This window comes from Vigna radiata, unplaced genomic scaffold, assembly GCF_000741045.1.
Source record: "Vigna radiata var. radiata cultivar VC1973A unplaced genomic scaffold, Vradiata_ver6 scaffold_309, whole genome shotgun sequence".
In the NCBI taxonomy this organism is placed as follows: domain Eukaryota; kingdom Viridiplantae; phylum Streptophyta; class Magnoliopsida; order Fabales; family Fabaceae; genus Vigna; species Vigna radiata.
Genome location: NW_014543822.1, coordinates 261613 through 279395, shown reverse-complemented (window position 1 = coordinate 279395; position 17783 = coordinate 261613). Strand labels below are relative to the sequence as shown.

The 17783-nt window shown below is 34.6% G+C and overlaps 1 pseudogene; it reads right to left on the bottom strand.

Annotated features, from left to right (window-relative positions):
• Positions 1–6867: 6867 nt before the first annotated feature.
• On the bottom strand, positions 6868–11408 carry LOC106755023 (annotated as a pseudogene).
• Positions 11409–17783: the final 6375 nt, after the last annotated feature.

Sequence of the window (17783 nt, the reverse complement as noted above, 5' to 3'; positions counted from 1 at the left end):
AAAACACAGTTCACAAATGCAACCAGACAAACTGTTTGATAAATTTCTAAAAGTGTTTGATGAAATGCCCCAAAGAATTTCAGATTTTGAGATTTTGAATTTCAGGGCTTGTAATCTGGATTGCACGGTTCTATAAGCTTTCTAACACTTGATATTACTTTTTTTGATCTTTTATTTTTATTCTATAACCATGAACCAGCTCTTGCTACAATCCAAAAGTGATCTGCATCAAAAAAATATCACAACAGTGTTGTCACAGTGAAACTGCACCAGAAAAACTGAATTGAATTGGTGGTTTGACACTCAAATTTGAAATAAAGTGATTCAACAGCTCTTCTAAATGATCAAGCAACTTTGTTTGATGATTTTAAGTATGTTTAAAGTCTTAAACAACTTAAAATCTGACTGTAATACAAATTCACTAGTTCACTTCCATTTTAACCCAAAAAATGATGGTTTAAACTACAAATCTGCATATAGGACGTGTTTTGACCAAATAAACAGTGCTATCAATCTTAAACCATCAATTTGGACTTGCTCAAGCTATGGAACAACAAAGAAACAGCAGATTTTCACAAATCACCACTGCTATAACGTTTTATGCAGTAAAATGCACCAAATCACCACCCAAACTCAGTTTTTCATGGATTCAAAAGTTGGACAGCAAAGAAATGACTCAAGGCAGTGTAATTACACAGAACTAAGCTAGAATTAAGGTGCTTAGCATGACCAAACTCAAATTACACAATTCAATTCAATTGGCACGGTGAAAACCAGATTTCTCAAACTGAAACAGTGGAATTCTTAAGGATTTTAAGCAACCAAGCTATGCATATTGCATTTCATTGCTTATTCTGGTTTTCTACACCTTAAGACACATCCAACAAACTCAAAAGAGTTTGTATAAAACACCAGAATCAAAAGAAATTAACTGGAACACATTTGAATTTTCCAAAACCATATTTGAATTTCTTGAGCAGAATTGAAACCAGAATTAGTTTCTAGTGCTTTTGCTTCTATCACCAAGGCTAGAAACATGTTCTCATTGCCTTATTTGGTTCATTTAAAGCCTTTCCAGCACTTCAATCTCAAGAAAACTCAATTAAAACCAGCAGAACAGAATACTAAACAGAGACAAATTTAAAACTGCAAGTATGGACTGCACAAGACTAGATCATGACTGGAATTGAAAAATAAAGCTAGAAATGACACAAACAATTAAAATTCACCGTTTAAAATGAAGAATACACATGAACACACAATAGAAGCACGAAAACAGCGACTGGAACGAAAATTAAAGTTCAAAACAGCAAAGAAAAAACTGAAACAGAGACTGAGTGGACATAGAAAAAGAACAACACTCGTAGGATGAAAATGGAATAGAAAGTTGGAGAAAACACTTATCTATTGATGCGTGGACGTCCTAGGCTCTAGATACCACTTGATGGAGACTTGCTAAGGACTGGAAGCATAGAGATCTGATTCCAAACAGCAAGCATTCCATGATGCAGAAAGGTGCAGCGGAATTGGATGTGGTTGAATGGAATTTGGTGTTTGGTGATGGAAGGTGTGTGTAATTGATCCTCTCAGCTCAGAAGGCCCTCCTATAACGGAAGGAAGCTAGAGGAAAGGGTAGAGAAAGTGCAAAGAAGCATTGACTTAAGAGCATTATGGCTGTGACAGAAATTCTGCAGCATTTCACTAAGGCTCAAAAGTGAGTTTTACAAGGATGGAGCCCTCTTATTTATAGGAGAGGAGGAGCTCAATTTTTTTTTACAAATCACTTAGAAAATTCAAAAGAAACCTAAGAGAAGCGCGCCAATTTGAGCAAGCACGTTCCATGCTTCCAGCCAACTCATCCATGCACGTGGAGAATGTGATATCGTTCACGTTGAGCGGCAGTTGAGTGACGCTGAGCGGTGCTTGGCTGTCTTTAACATTTGGCTTCCTCTTCTTGGATGGCTTTGCTCCTAATTCTTGGATCAACTTCTCCAAGCTTTATTTAGGTCCTACAAAACAAAGTAGACATGTTTTAAAATATAATCCTTCTAAGACTTTAGAGAAAGAAACTTAAGAAAGCTTTAGAAAGTCTTTCTTTAACTTCCCTTTCTTAGTCTTAGCTTGAGTTGTTACTTCTTTGAGTGGTTTCCTTGATTAGGATTCCATCATAACCTTTCAAGAAGAAGAAGGAGAAGAAGAAGTGAGGCGTCTGAGAGTAGCACTCGCCAACACGATGCTTCCATTGAAGGGTGGATCTCAGATGAACAAGAGCAACAATCTTTTTCCCAATTTTGGAAGGAAAGGAAGGTATTAAAACAAAAGTTCATTGGTCTAGCTTGGTACACTTCTTACAACTTCTCCTTTTCCAATCTTATCATTGAACAAGGGGTTCAACATCTAATGGAACTCTGAGGAAGGTACTATCCCGATCTTGTTCGTGTGTTTTATTTTAATTTGAAAGTTCATGATGGAATTTTCCACACAAGGGTCAAAGGTGTAGACATTGTCCTTTTGACAATGGCATTTGGGTAAATGTAGCAAAAGTTCCTGTTTTAGATAATTCGCAGATTGTTCCTAGCGACTTTGCCCAATTCAACAAAATAATGGTGTATCAGTTGTTTCTGCACAATCCTCGCTAGCAACACAACGTTCGTCTCTTTCTTGCTGGAGGACTAAAGATGGAAGAACGTCTTCTACACTACCTGCTTGTGTGGCTATTGTGTCCTAGGGGGTCCAACCATGCACAGTGCTCAGAGACTGATCTCATAATTATGTACGGGATACTTCAGACCATTCCACTCAACTGGCCTCACTTACTTCAAACCATCATGTATAAGGCCAAAAGGTCAGATGTTGCGCCTCTCCCCTACCCTCTTCTTGTCTCCCAAATCTATGTATACAAAGGGGTAGATGTCTCAAATGAGCACTATGAGACTGTGCTTCTGGGTCATAAAATTGAAGATAATTACCTTAGGCAAATGGGATTTATCAAGCAAGGGAACTCCTATGCTCATCCTAATGATATTAATGGTCAAGCAGATGAAGATGAAGAAGATGCAGATATTCACATGCCTGACCCCACAAATGTTGCGGGTCCATCTCAAGTAAATGAAGAATATACTTTAGAAAGTCTTTCTAGACAAATGTCTAAGAGGGCAAGACTTCAACATGAGATGATGACTATCCAAAATTCTCGCCATGAGAAAATATGTACCCATCTCAAAAGCCTTGATGAGAGGATCTTAGGATTAGAAAGCAGTTTTGAGAGTGATGTTAGTGATGAGTTTTAGACTTGTCTTGTTTGTTTGCTTCTCTTATTGTATGACCTATTTTAAAAATTAAATAATATCTTGTCTTTTTTATTAAGTTATGCATACATTCTTTTATTAAGGGGAGTCTTAATTAACACAATTTTTTTATTATGATAAAAAAGGGGGAGAAAAGAGTTTAAAGATTCTCTTATTTTCTAATCATCTCTTCCTTTATGAGTTGTGTTTGTTTCAGATTATTAAAAAGTTTTAAACTTAGAGATAGTTTTGATCATCATTAAAAAGAGGAAGAATAATATGACAATTTTATTATAAAATAAAAAGAAAAAAAAAAACGAAAAACATGGGAGTTTGAAGCTCCTTTCTTCAGCTTTCATGGATTTGTAAAAGTTTTATGGAAAATGAGTTTGGTTAATTTTTCCTAAAAGAGAAGAAAATTCCAAAAATAGTATATACCAAGTTTAAAATCCTTTTTTTCAAAAAGAAAAAAAAAATCCAAATAGGAGAAATTTGAAGTAAACCGATTAATTTTGTACAAAAGAGTTATAAATTCTTTAATTTATTTAAGTAAATTTTTATTAGATTTCTCTTTCTTTATCAAAGTGGGGTTAAGCCAATTCATTAGGTCCAATAATTCAACTTCAATTGGATTGGAGTCAAACCAATATTATAAAATTATTATAATAATCAGCTTAAGTTCTAAAATACATATACAAATTAAATATATGTATTTAAAATAAAATTTTAATAATATTTTTTTATTAATCAGCAAACATATTTGGTTTCGTGTATTTACTTTTTTATTATAATAAAATAATATTATTTTATAATTTTTATAGTAATTCATTGAAAAATATAAAAATAATACAATATATATATATATATATATATATATATATATATATATATATAATTTTGTACAAATAATACTAAAAAAGTTTTTTAGTGGTTATTTTTTAAAATAAAAAGTATTTAGTTATTTGAAAATAACGATAAGTTATTTAATTACTTATTTTATTAAAAATAATTTTTTTATTCATTAAAAAGTAAAATTTTTTAATTAAAAGATGATACAGAAAAGTTGTCAAATAGTGTATATTTTCTTTATAGAGTGATATAAATGATTTTGTACGTAAAATAAAAATAGAAAAGTTTTAAATTAATTTTTATTTATTTTTTAAGTAAATTACTACTTGGTATTTTTTCTTAATTGAATATTTTAAAAAAACTTTTCATTAATTTTAACAAGTTTAACCAGTTTTTAATTCTATTTTTATTCTTTAATAAGTTTTCTATAAGTAGATTTCATAATTTTTACTCGTTCTCCAATCAAATCCGATTTTCAAAACAAAAGAGTATATGAATTTTCTATGATATTAAATAATCGTTTTTAAGGATAAAATGCTTACTTCCTCTTCAAGTTACGGAATAATTTTTGTTTAATATTCGATTTTAAAAATAAAATTATTTTGTTTTTACGTTTTCAAATTTATATCAATTCAATTTAATCGGTTAATTTGTAAAAACGGTGCTAATTTCCTACTTAGATGACTGCACTTTTTTTTTCTCTCTCCTTTCCTTTTACTGTCACCTTTTTCTCTCGTCATTAACTACTAATTTACTTCAACTTTCCATATAGTCTATCACACGCAATCAAACCCCGCAACATCAGTTTTCGCAATGATGGAACCTCACATTCACATACAATAATCAATTACTAACAGACACTACAATTTATTGAAATTCATCTTGTAGTTAATTGCATAATTAAGCACTTAATTTATATTATTTTTTAAAAACTTTAAAATTCAATGTAAAAATTCTATTAAAATGTTAATATCGAAAAAAAAAAAATAGTGCAGAGATAAAGATAGAATCAATAATTGAAGATAGAATCAATAATTGAAGAGATCTTTCTAAGATTTGACATGCAGCAAAGTGAACAATTTGTATTTAAAGAAAATAAAATTAAACAAGGATGAGACTGACAAATTCTTTTTAGATTTACATCTTATTTCTGAAAAAGGAAATGTTTTCATGATAATAATAAAACATGTTTTCATCATAATCTAATAAAAAAAATCAACATATGGATAATTTTCATTTTTTTTTAACATAAAACCAATATTGCATGTTGCCAAGATTTTTGATAGAGAAAATTTATGAAAGTAGGTGATAAATTAAAAATTGAGACGGATGTGCATGATGCCTGTGTGAAGTATTATTGAACGATAATGCATTCTTTAGTGTAATAAAAGGAAACAATCTTGATTGTTTTGACCTGTATGTACCGGTTCTGCAACTGAGGTATATAAAGGTGAAGTAAAAAGTCTATCACTTTTGGCCTCGGTTATGAACCGAGATATAAAGATTTATATTTTTGCCTCGGTTAAAATGAAATTGAGACAGTAAAAGGTGTTCTTTTTTTTTGCTAGATTTTTGCTATCGAGTTCTGGTGAACCGAGATAGTAGAAATAAAAACCAGATTACCATATCCAGAAATGTGCTTTTCTCCTTCTTCACCTGCGTCAAATGGAGCCAATAGCCAAATGAGACATCAAATTTTCCTCTGCAAATTTCGTTAAGCCAAGTTATGCACACTTCATCAATCTTTTTCTTTACATATATATGGAGAAAATAATTCACAAAAATTAACATGATTATCGGCTACAGTTGTGAACACTAGAACATAATGCCTCTATAATGCTCTTTGCACAAACAAATATACTAATTCCATTTCAAACACTAGAAATCGGATCAGTAACATCAAGTTGATGAAAAACACATGGTCAGGGAGACCAAGTTCTTTGAGTTTCCAACAGCTTCAACAACCCTCTTCTCATCTCTGGTTGTGAGCACCACAGTGAACCCATTTGAAGCCAATTGCTTGCATATTGCAAATCCAATTCCCTTATTTGCTCCTGTCACAACAGCATACCTACAAAGCAGTTTCTCGAGTTAAGTAAATTAAGCAACAAATGAGTTGAATCCTTAAGCAAAAAACACGGGAGATTACCTTAGGGCTTTGGGGCATTTTGTTTTAAAAGGAAAAGTGATAGCTTCTCTCTTGAGCCATTGATCAGATCCGTGAGTTTCAACCAGGAAAACACGCAGCAGCGGAATTAATGTAAGGTTTGGAGGATGAGAATGCAACGGAAGGCAGCTGGTTGGTTTATATGAAGTGGAGGAAGTGCTCTAATGGAGTGGATCTAGCTCAGACGGAGCTCACCATTGGAAGGAAGCTAGAGGATTGAATGGAAGAAGCACAAGATAAGAGGACTCTCGGTGATGAAAGAGTTGGAAGCAATGTGCTCAACATTTCAATACTCTCAAAATACCCAAAAGTATCTTACATGGGCTTCCTTAGAGGTTTTATAGACTAACCTCTCGGCAATGCATAGAGAAAAAACGTGCCTACAAGAAATGTGGATCTAATTCCACGTGTACAACCATGTGCTAAATGTGATGCCCTTCTAGAAGGCTTATTCTAACATGTGAAAATAAAGCTGAAATGCTAATTTCAAATGTGAAGGAGAAGTTCTCTAATGCAGCCCCNTATCTTGATAAGAGCACCCCTCCTTTTGTAGCAATGACCATTTTATCCTTCCCCATGTCTTGGCCAATTTATAGCATCTCCTTGATCTCCTATTTTCCATCCAAAGATAGCAAAGAGTACTTGGCCTTTTGGAGAGTAATCTTGTTGTAGCTTTTTGGCCATTCTTCTTGTGATAGGACCTATGTGTGTCATTGTACTAGACCCTTGTGTATCATCCCCTCCCTCTTGAGAAGGATTTGTCCTCAAATCCAAAGGATCTTCATCTTCACTATCATAACCTGCAAAAGGTTTAAGGTCAGATACATTGAAAGTAGCATGGACACCATATTTTGGAGGAAGATCAATTTGATAAGCATTATTATTAATCCTCCTTAATACTCTAAAAGGACCATCTCCTCTAGGATTGAGTTTGGATTTTCTTAGTTGAGGAAATCTTTCCTTTCTAAGATGAATCCAAACTAGATCACCTTCATTGAAGATCAACTCTTTTTTGCCTTTGTTATNTGTCTTGGCATATTTCTCATTTTGTTGTTGAATTTGAACTTTAACCCTTTGATGTAATTCCTTGATGAACTTAGATTTAGATACCCCTTCTTGATGAACAAAATCAATAGAATTTGGAGGAGGTATTAAATCCATGGGAGTTAAAGGGTTAAATCCATAAACAATCTCAAAATGAGACATTTTAGTAGTTCCATGAACTACTTTATTGTAGGCAAACTCTACATGAGGAAGGTACTCATCCCAAGATTTATGATTCCCCTTTAGTACTACCCTTAGTAATGTGGAAAGAGATCTATTGACTACTTCAGTTTGACCATCTGTTTGAGGATGACAAGTAGTAGAAAAAGATAACTTAGTCCCTAATCTAGACCATAAGGTCCTCCAAAAGTGACTAAGGAATTTTGTGTCTCTATCCGAAATGATTACCTTGGGTAGACCATGAAGTTTAACCACATCTCTAAAGAATAACTTTGCAATGTTGCTTGCATCATCTACTTTGTGGCAAGGTATAAAATGAGCCATTTTACTAAATCTATCCACCACCACAAAGATAGAACCAAAACCCCTAGAAGTTTTGGGAAGTCCCAACACAAAATCCATACTTATTTCTTCCCAAAGGGTTGAGGCAACATGCAAAGGAGTGTAAAGTCCATGAGGCATTGACTTAGATTTTGCTTCCAAACAAGTGATACACTTAAAGCAATGCCTTTGAACATCCCTTCTCATGTGAGGCCAAAAGAATTTTTCTTGCAACATGCCAAGAGTCTTTTCTACCCCAAAATGTCCCATTAATCCACCTTCATGTGTCTCTTTGACAAGGAGTTTCCTATGTGATCCTTGAGGAATACAAATTTTTCCTTCTTTAAAAAGATACCCCTCTCTCACATAAAATCCTCCTTGAGACTTGTTGAGACATTCCTCATATATATGAGAAAATTCAGGATCTTGTGAATACAACTCAATGATGTTATCAAACCCATGAATTTGAGCTCCCAATGTAGCTAAGAGATTAATTTTTCTTGATAAAGCATTAGCTACCACATTGGATTTCCCTTTCTTGTATTTGATAACATAAGAGAATTGTTCAATGAATTCTAACCACTTAGCATGCCTCTTTTGCAACTTGTGTTGACTCTTCAAATATTTGAGTGACTCATGATCACTATGAATGATAAACTCCTTGGAAACAAGGTAATGTTCCCAAGTTTGAAGAGCCCTCACAAGAGCATAGAGTTCCTTATCATAGGTGGGATAATTACAAGAAGCCCCATGAAGTTTTTCACTAAAGTAGGCAATGGGATGGCCTTCTTGTAGTAATACCGCACCTATGCCATGTCTTGAAGCATCACATTCTAACTCAAAAGTTTTTGAAAAGTTGGGAAGAGCTAGAATGGGTGCTTGGGTGGGCTTTTCTTTGAGTAGCTCAAAAGCCTTTTGTTGCTTATCTTCCCAAGTGAATGTAACATCCTTTTTCACCAACTCATTGAGAGGTGAAGCTAGACTAGAGAAGTTAGGCACAAATCTTCTATAAAAACTTGTCAAACCATGGAAACTCCTAACTTCTCCTACATTCTTTGGGGTTGGCCAATCTTGGATGGCCTTTATTTTCTCAGGGTCCACATGAACCCCATTTTTGGTGACCACAAATCCAAGGAATATGACACTATCAACACAAAANGTACACTTGTCAAAATTTGCAAACAATTTGTTGTTTCTAAGAATTGTTAAAACAACTCTCAAATGATTTTCATGAGTTTGCAAATTTTGACTATATACCAAGATATCATCAAAATAAACAACTACAAACTTCCCAATGCAATCCCTTAGAACATGATTCATAAGTCTCATGAATGTACTTGGAGCATTTGTAACACCAAAAGGCATTACGAGCCATTCATATAATCCAAACTTAGTTTTAAAGGCAGTTTTCCATTCATCACCCTCTTTGATTCTTATTTGGTGATAGCCACTTTTAAGATCTACCTTTGAAAATATTTGAGCTCCATGTAATTCATCCAACATATCATCAAGTCTAGGAATGGGATGTCTATATTTTATTGTGATGTTGTTGATAGCCCTATAATCACAACACATGCGCCACTTTCCATCCTTCTTTGGTACCAACAACACTGGTACAGCACATGGGCTTAGACTCTTTTGAACTAGGCCTTTGTGTAGCAATTCTTGGACTTGTGACTCAATCTCCTTTGTTTCTTGGGGGTTTGTCCTATAGGCAGGCCTATTAGGAAGAGTTGCCCCTGGAATGAAATCAATTTGATGTTCTATTCCTCTTATAGGTGGAAGCCCTTTTGGAATTTCTTTAGGAAATAGATCATCAAATTCCTTCAAAAGTTTTTGAATTGGAGGAGAAAGACTAGAAGTCTTGGATTCACTAGAAGTGCATGTAAGTGTTCCTTGACAAAGAAGGAGGTATGAAGGTTGCGCAACTTGAAGTGTATTGATTAAAGTCTTTTTGTTTAAAAGAACTTCATGTTGAGTAACCTTGGGTGGAACACTAGAATCACCACTCTCTTTTTTCTTTGGTTTTCTCTTTTGTGCTTTTTCTTGTTTTCTTGTGGACTTCATTTGTGCTTGATCCTGAGCCACTTGGGTCGGAGTCAAAGGATGAAGCACAAACTTCTTGTCCTTTTGATGGATGGTGATGGTATTGGTTAGACCATGGTGAATAGTTTAATGATCAAATTGCCATGGTCTCCCCAATAACACATGACATGCTTCCATGAGAACTATATCACATAAAACTTCATCTTTAAAGTTCCCAATGGAAAATGCCAATTTCACTTGATTCTTGACTATTATATCCCCATCTTCATTTAGCCAATGAAGTTTGTAAGGTTTTGGATGAGGTATAATGTCAAGCTTCAACTTCTCAACCAACCTTGTGCTACAACAATTGCAACAAGAACCATTATCAACAATGAGAGAACAATGATTTTCTTGAATTTTACATCTTGTATGAAAGATGTTCTCTCTTTGTGATAGGTGCTCAAGACTTGGTTGGCTACTAAGTATCCTTCTCACCATGAGAAGTTGTCCATCATCAGCATATACTTCCTCTTCTCTTTCTTCTTCCTCACTCTCACTTTCACTAGTTGGGGTGTCACTTTCACTACTATAAATGTCCTTGCCTTTCAAAATGATGTTTCTTTTTGTAGGACATTGAGTAACTACATGACCCCTTCCTAGACACTTAAAACATTTGATTTCACTTGATCTAGTGTGTGAGGAAGACTCTTGTTTGGGTTTCTCAACAATCTTGGCTAGAGGTTTGAATGGTTCCTTTTCTTTAAAACTTCTTCTTTCAAATGGTTGAACTTGAGCTCTCTTGAGAGAGATTTTCTCAAATTTTGTTGTTCTACCTTTATACACATTTGGACAAGACTATCCAAATCTATATAAGGTAGAAGTTCAACCTTGTCTCTTATCTCATAATTGAGACCACTCAAAAATCTAGCCATTGTGAGTTCATCTGTTTCTTCTATCCTTGCTCTTATCATGTACAACTCCATCTTTTGTCTATATTTTTCCACAGACATAGATTTTTGTTGGAGTCTTTGGAGCTTATCCATAAGCTCCCTATGGTAGTAAGAAGGAATGTGTCTCCTTCTAAGGGCAGTGATCAAGTCATTCCAATATCTTATTAGAGGGTTTTGGTGGCGCCTTCTTTCTTCCACTATGGCAGTCCACCAATACATGGCATACCCTTGAAAGCTAAGGGTAGCTAGAGGAACCTTTCTCTCTTCACTTACTTGGTGGCAAGCAAAAAGTTGCTCCACCTTCATTTCCCAATCTAGAAAGGCCTCAACATCATCTTTTCCATAAAAATGAGGCAAGTTTACATTGACTTCTCTAGGGGGAGGAGGTTCTTGAGTTTCCCTCCTATGTCTTCTAAAAGAAGAGTAGTCCCCATCATAGTCTCCCATTCTAAAATTCTCTACCTCATGGAGAGAATCTCCACTCCTACTTCCCCTTATCCTCCCTTGCTCATCTCTCATGACTTTCAACTCATCTTGAATTATGGTGATTTGTCTTTCCCTATCTTGTTGAGCATAATCCATTTTTCTTTCAGTGTCAATTCTCCATTGAGTTAGCTCTCTAAGTTGTTTTGAAATATCTTTGAGAGTAACTTGGTCCTCAGAATCACTAACTCTTGGAGATTGATGCTTTGACATTTTGTATTTCTAAAAGTTGTCTTGTGTTGCAACTACTTAGATTTCACCCAAGAACAATTTCCAGGTAAGGGAGGTGAATCACTAGGATTGCTTAAGTACCAAGCCTTGTCCTTGCCAAAATTGTTCTAAGCTACTCACTTAGTTGTTGTTACTTGCAAGATGATTTTTAAAATCACAAAAGAAGACTCAAAAGCAAATCAAAAACAAAAGAAAACAAGAATTGGGACTCTAAAATTCGGACTCTAGGCGCACTCCTAATCCTCAAATGAGCAATGAAAGCTTGAATGTAAAATGGAAAAGTAAAGGTGAGGTCTCCTAGGTGAGGCTTAGACTTTGGATCTAAGACACACTCACCGACTACCCAATTTTAAGTTGTGAGACTTTTTGAGTCTAGTTAACAAATGAGGGAAGAGCACTTGTGAACTCTACCACTCAATTGCTTGAAACGGCCCTTTACACACAAAGAAGAAATGAACAATTACAGAATGTAAACAAAATAACAAAATGATAAGATAACTAGGAAAGGGATGGACAATGCAACTCTAGCTTCTCTCAAGAATTTCCTGGCTGTATAATGTGCCAACACAAGTCTCGCAGTTGTTGTCCAATGATGCTGCTATTTCTGGTTGCTGGATCAGTATCTATCACTCAATAAAACAGCAGCTGCTGCAACAAATATGCAGATGCTGGTTGGATTTTCTGCATCAACGAGAGACATCTTGCTTGTGATTTCCGCCACCAATCCACTTCCTAATAGGCTACCAATGGTTTAGGATCTCAACTAGATCAATTCCATAGGATAGCACTTCAACCAAGTCACAAATTGTTTCACAGATTAGTACTCAAAACATGGTTGCTGCCAGAAAAAAATTTCACACAGAAGTTGTACTACACATTTTCACAAACAGGTGGTAGGCAAAAATTGCAACAATTGAATTCAAAGCAATAAAAAGGGATTCAATAACGGTGGCACATCAAAATGACCCTATGAATGGTGCTAGAACAGATTTGAAAAACAATCAAAAGACTCAAACAACAAAGGAGGTGCAGTCAATGATAATATGCAATTTCTTCAATCTGTTTGTTAAAATGCCTTAGAGACAGTCCAACTAATACTAAATTTTACCATCTGCAGACTTTTCAAAACAGCATGTTGCACGGATTCAATGCTTTTTTCTTCACTGCCAATTCATTTTCTTTTGATTACTATATTTCTCTTATATGAAATCCAGCTTTTGCTACAACATTTACATAGAATTTTAAAGCACACTTCAGTTGTAATTAACACAATTATGCAGAACTTGAGTTGGACCGAGCAGAGTAAAAAATTGACTAGTTGACTAGTGAAAATGCACAACTCCAATTAAAGTCATTTCCTCTTTGCTTCAACAAGTTTTGAAAATGATTTTAAACTTGTTTGACAAAGAAAATTGCACAGATTCAACTTATATCAGATTATGATATATGCAGTTCCATGTACACTTTCAACCATTCAACTCTAGTAGCCAAATTTTGAAACAACAAATTAAACTGACTTAATGCACCAGAATATGACTGAAAACAGTATTGGAAACTTGCTTAGTTAGCAGAAAAACAAATTTGGATGGTTGGCAAAGAACTAGCTACTCAACCAGATTTAGACTCACACAAAATCAGCTTTAGCAATGAACTTAGGTAGTTCGGTCTACTGTCAGATGAAAACAAATGCCCTGAACTTTCCAGTTATACTACCAATTGCCAAAAGCAATCTCAGGCTTTACAGTATTCACTCTGGATTTTAGTTCAGCAGAGGCTTGAAACACCACAAACAGCCAATGGAACAGTGATTTTAAACCATAGGTCGTATTTAAACATATGCAGTATGCATTTTAGTTTCTTCTCAGATTTGATTGCCATGTTGTCACCGAGCTAATTCATTTGAATGTCATTGCTCTTTAATGATGAACAATCATGTATGTGCAACTCAGACTTCAATGAAGACAAACACACTTCACGGTTGACACAGAATTGAAGACAAACAAAAATCAATGCATATGATGCACAAGACTTGACAGATTTGGATGGATTAAGAAAAATAAAGACTCAAACTGGAATTGACCGAATAAAATGATGAAAAATAAAGCAAATAAAGCTGGTAACAAAAAATGACACCAACAGATCCTAAGAATGAACCACAAATGAATGAAACAGTACACCACTCAACACAAAAAACAGAGAGAAAAGGAACTGTGACAGTAAGAAATGGAAGAAAAAACTTATCTCACGGTAGTAATGGCTGAAACTCGAATGTGGCTCTGAATACCACTTGATAGCTTCTCTCTTGAGCCATTGATCAGATCCGTGAGTTTCAACCAGGAGAACACGCAGTAGCGGAATTGATGTAAGGTTTGGAGGATGAGAATGCAACGGAAGGCAGCAGGTTGGTTTATATGAAATGGAGGAAGTGCTCTAATGGAGTGGATCTAGCTCAGACGGCCCTCACCATTGGAAGGAAGCTAGAGGATTGAATGGAAGAAGCACAAGATAAGAGGACTCTCGGTGATGAAAGAGCTGGAAGCAATGTGCTCAGCATTTCAATACTCTCAAAATACCCAAAAGTATCTTACATGGGCTACCTTAGAGGTTTTATAGACTAACCTCTCGACAATGCAAAGAGAAAAAAACGTGCCTACAAGAAATGTCGATCTAATTCCACGTGTACAACCATGTGCTAAATGTGATGCCCTTCTAGAAGGCTTATTCTAACATGTGAAAATAAAGCTGAAATGCTAATTTCAAATGTGAAGGAGAAGTTCTCTAATGCAGCCCCCTATCTTGATAAGAGCATCCCTCCTTTTATAGCAATGACCATTTTATCCTTCCCCATGTCTTGGCCAATTTATAGCATCTCCTTGATCTCCTATTTTCCATCCAAAGATAGCAAAGAGTACTTGTCCTTTTGGAGAGTAATCTTGTTGTAGCTTTTTGGCCATTCTTCTTGTGATAGGACCTATGTGTGTCATTGTACTAGACCCTTGTGTATCAAAAAGAGAGGGGGTTAGGGTAGCAAAGGTAGAGGCCGAACCATCATACACAGCGTGACTTCCTCCAACGTAGCAACAACGGCTGCGACGACTGGCCTCAGCGAAGACGTGGTGCGCAGGAGCAACAACGTTTCTCTCTAAGGGAGTTGGCTTCTAGGGTAGAGCTGAGTGAGGTATGTCATATATGAAACCTGTGATGAGATAGTAACATTGCATATTTTGATTGGTCACATGCTTCAAATCTATTTTAAAAACAACTTATTTTTGCTAAGGGAAGTGAATTGGGTCAATATATGGGCTTTTTCATACAGATGCAGTGTTTCACTAAATGGTAACTAAGCATATGTTCGGTAACAATATGTTATATCTCTCACATAAAGCTATGTAGTAATCCAGTATTAGGAGCTTTGAACTTAGTTTTATTGACCTTTTTGTAGGTACAAAATAATACCAAATCACATATTGTGTTTGTAATTTTGTATAAGATTAGGACTAGGGATGGCAACGGGTCGGGTCGGGCACGGATAGTGCCTACCCGCAACCTGACCCGAAAAAAAAAATTCATCTACTACCCGACCCACTACCTGCACGGATACCCGCTTAAAAAATATCCGCGGATATTTTAAAACCAGCGGATATCCGGAAATGTTTAAAAGAATATATTTTTACAAATTATTAAAATAAAATTTAAATAGAATTACAAAAAAATATATAAAATATAATATAAATTAAATTAAATATAAATTAAAATTTAATTTTTGTTTTGGTTGAATTGGTCTGAGGTTCAGTCGTTCTTTTTTGCTTTGTTCTCTTTTGATCTTCAATCCTTCCCGAGAATGTCATCCACTTTGTTGGGTTGTTGACATGCAGAAGACACTTTGACGCTCAAGATATAAAAAGGTGTAAATTTCATTAACATAGAAGAGGAAGATTGTACCTAAATATCAATTGTATATTTATAGAGCCTGTGGCATCCACTCCGATGGGTTGTTGATGTGTAGAAGACACTATGACGCTCAAGATATAAAAAGGTGTAAATTTTATTAAAATAGAAGAGGAAGATTGTACTTAAACATCAATTATATATTTATAGAGCCTTTGGCAGCCAAGTCTATTGATTAACCATTAGTACAATATATTTTTAGACAATCAAACCCTATAATCAATAATTATTAATACGTATATTTTGTAAAGAGTATGACAATCTGAGCTAATTAATGCACTATATTTTTAGGCAATCAAACCCAATAATCAATATCAGAGTAAGACAATTTGACCTATTAAAACATGTTAGTTGTCCATAAATGACAATTAATTCTGATTTGTATACTTCTATAATTTTAATTAAATTTAATCTTGTAAAATATACATTAATTTTAATTTTAATTAAATTTAACTAAATAAAATAAAAATTAAATTTTCATTTTTATTTTTTGCAGGTAGCGGATATCCGTGGGTACGGATAGTATAATACCCGTACCCGACCCGTTTATAAGCAGGTATTAAAATATCAATTATCCGTGGATTTCGGGTAGTAAATATCCGCAGGTATCAACTATCCGTCGCAGATTTTATCCGCGAATATCCGCGAGTGCAGATTTTTTTGTCATCTCTAGCTAGGACATTTTAAATGTTCTGATATATTTAATTATTTAATTGTTTATTACTGATAAAAATATTTTGGTAAAGATATTACTCTTTAGCTGACAATAAAAGTTTATTTGTTTAGTTAAATTTAAAAAGAAAAATAATACAATCAAAATATTTTTGTTTCCACCCTATTCTGAATACATTTTCCAGTTGCTGAACTTATTGTTTTAACATGTTGAATGAACATACAACGAGCATAAGTAGAGCTGTCAAAACGGGTAATCCGGCTCGACTTGGCCCAGCCCACCACGGGTTGGTCACTTAATGAGCTAACCCAACCCGGCTCATTTATTAGTGAGCCAGAAAATCTTGAACTCGGCCCGACCCACCACGGGTTGGTGGGTAAACGGGTTGGCTCACTAGCCCATTTAATTACATTTTTTTTAAAATAAAAAAAATAAAAACTTTTTGTAATTTAAATTTAAACAATTTTCACTCCCAAAAAATTATGTTAAAGACAATTCAAAATAATAATAAAAAGTACAATATAATCCAAATATCATTCAAAAACATACACAAAAAACTTACAAATAAGTTTCTTATATTCATCATTTTTTGTTGTTGTTGTAACCCTTGACCCTTGTTTTTGTTCTCTCCAAATTCACTAATAAAGATTTTCCTAATATCAGAACAATTCCGACAATCAATAAAAAAATATTAGTAAAAAAAAAGAGAACCAGTACTCAACAACATCAACAAAAAATTAATAGTTTAATCTGTAACATAATTTCCCAAATTCAAACATATCAAAAAGAGCTTGTTCAAATAATGTATGCTCAAATTGTTTAAATAAAATGAATAAAATCTGATACAAGCATGTCAGAACATGAAAAAATCATTTCGTGTCTTCAAATCCCCCAGAACAAAAAACAAATTCGCGAACTCCTATTTTTGTCATTATAGGGTTTTTGAAAAAAAAAAGAAAGAGAAGTGAGAAAACAAAAATGTGGAGAAAAGAGAAGAAAAAAGGAAGAGTGTTTTACCTGCTCCTTGAATAATTTCAGTGAAGTGAGAGTGAGAGCACCGAGAGTGATTTGTGAGAGCAAAGGTTACTTTTTTTTTATATCACAGTGAGTGAAGAAAATATTTTATTTTTTAGGGTTTCATAAATAAAATAATAAATTAAAAAAATAAAATTAGGAAGGTGGATTGGTGGACCAACCCGACTCACCACGGGTTCAACCCGCATGAGCTGGGTCTAAATGAGCCAGATTGAAATCTGACCCGCATATAAGTGGGTTGTATTTTTCAAACCCAACCCGGCCCGAACCCGTGACGGGATGGGTTGGCTCGCGGGTTGTGACCCATTTTAACGGCTCTAAGCATAAGTACAAGAAAGGGTTTGGGCAATTAAGAATATATCTGGATTGGGCTTATAGCTATAAGGTTGGCAACATCACCACCAATAATATGACCATCAGAACTAGAAAGGGAAACATTCATGCTACTTGTTCTACTGCATGGTCCACCTTCTACATCATCAACCAAATAAGAACTAGACAAGCATAATATTTGAAATCGGCCTTGTAAAGCGTACAAGATAAAAAAAAATGTTTACTATTGCATTATGATAAGAAAAACGGCCTAA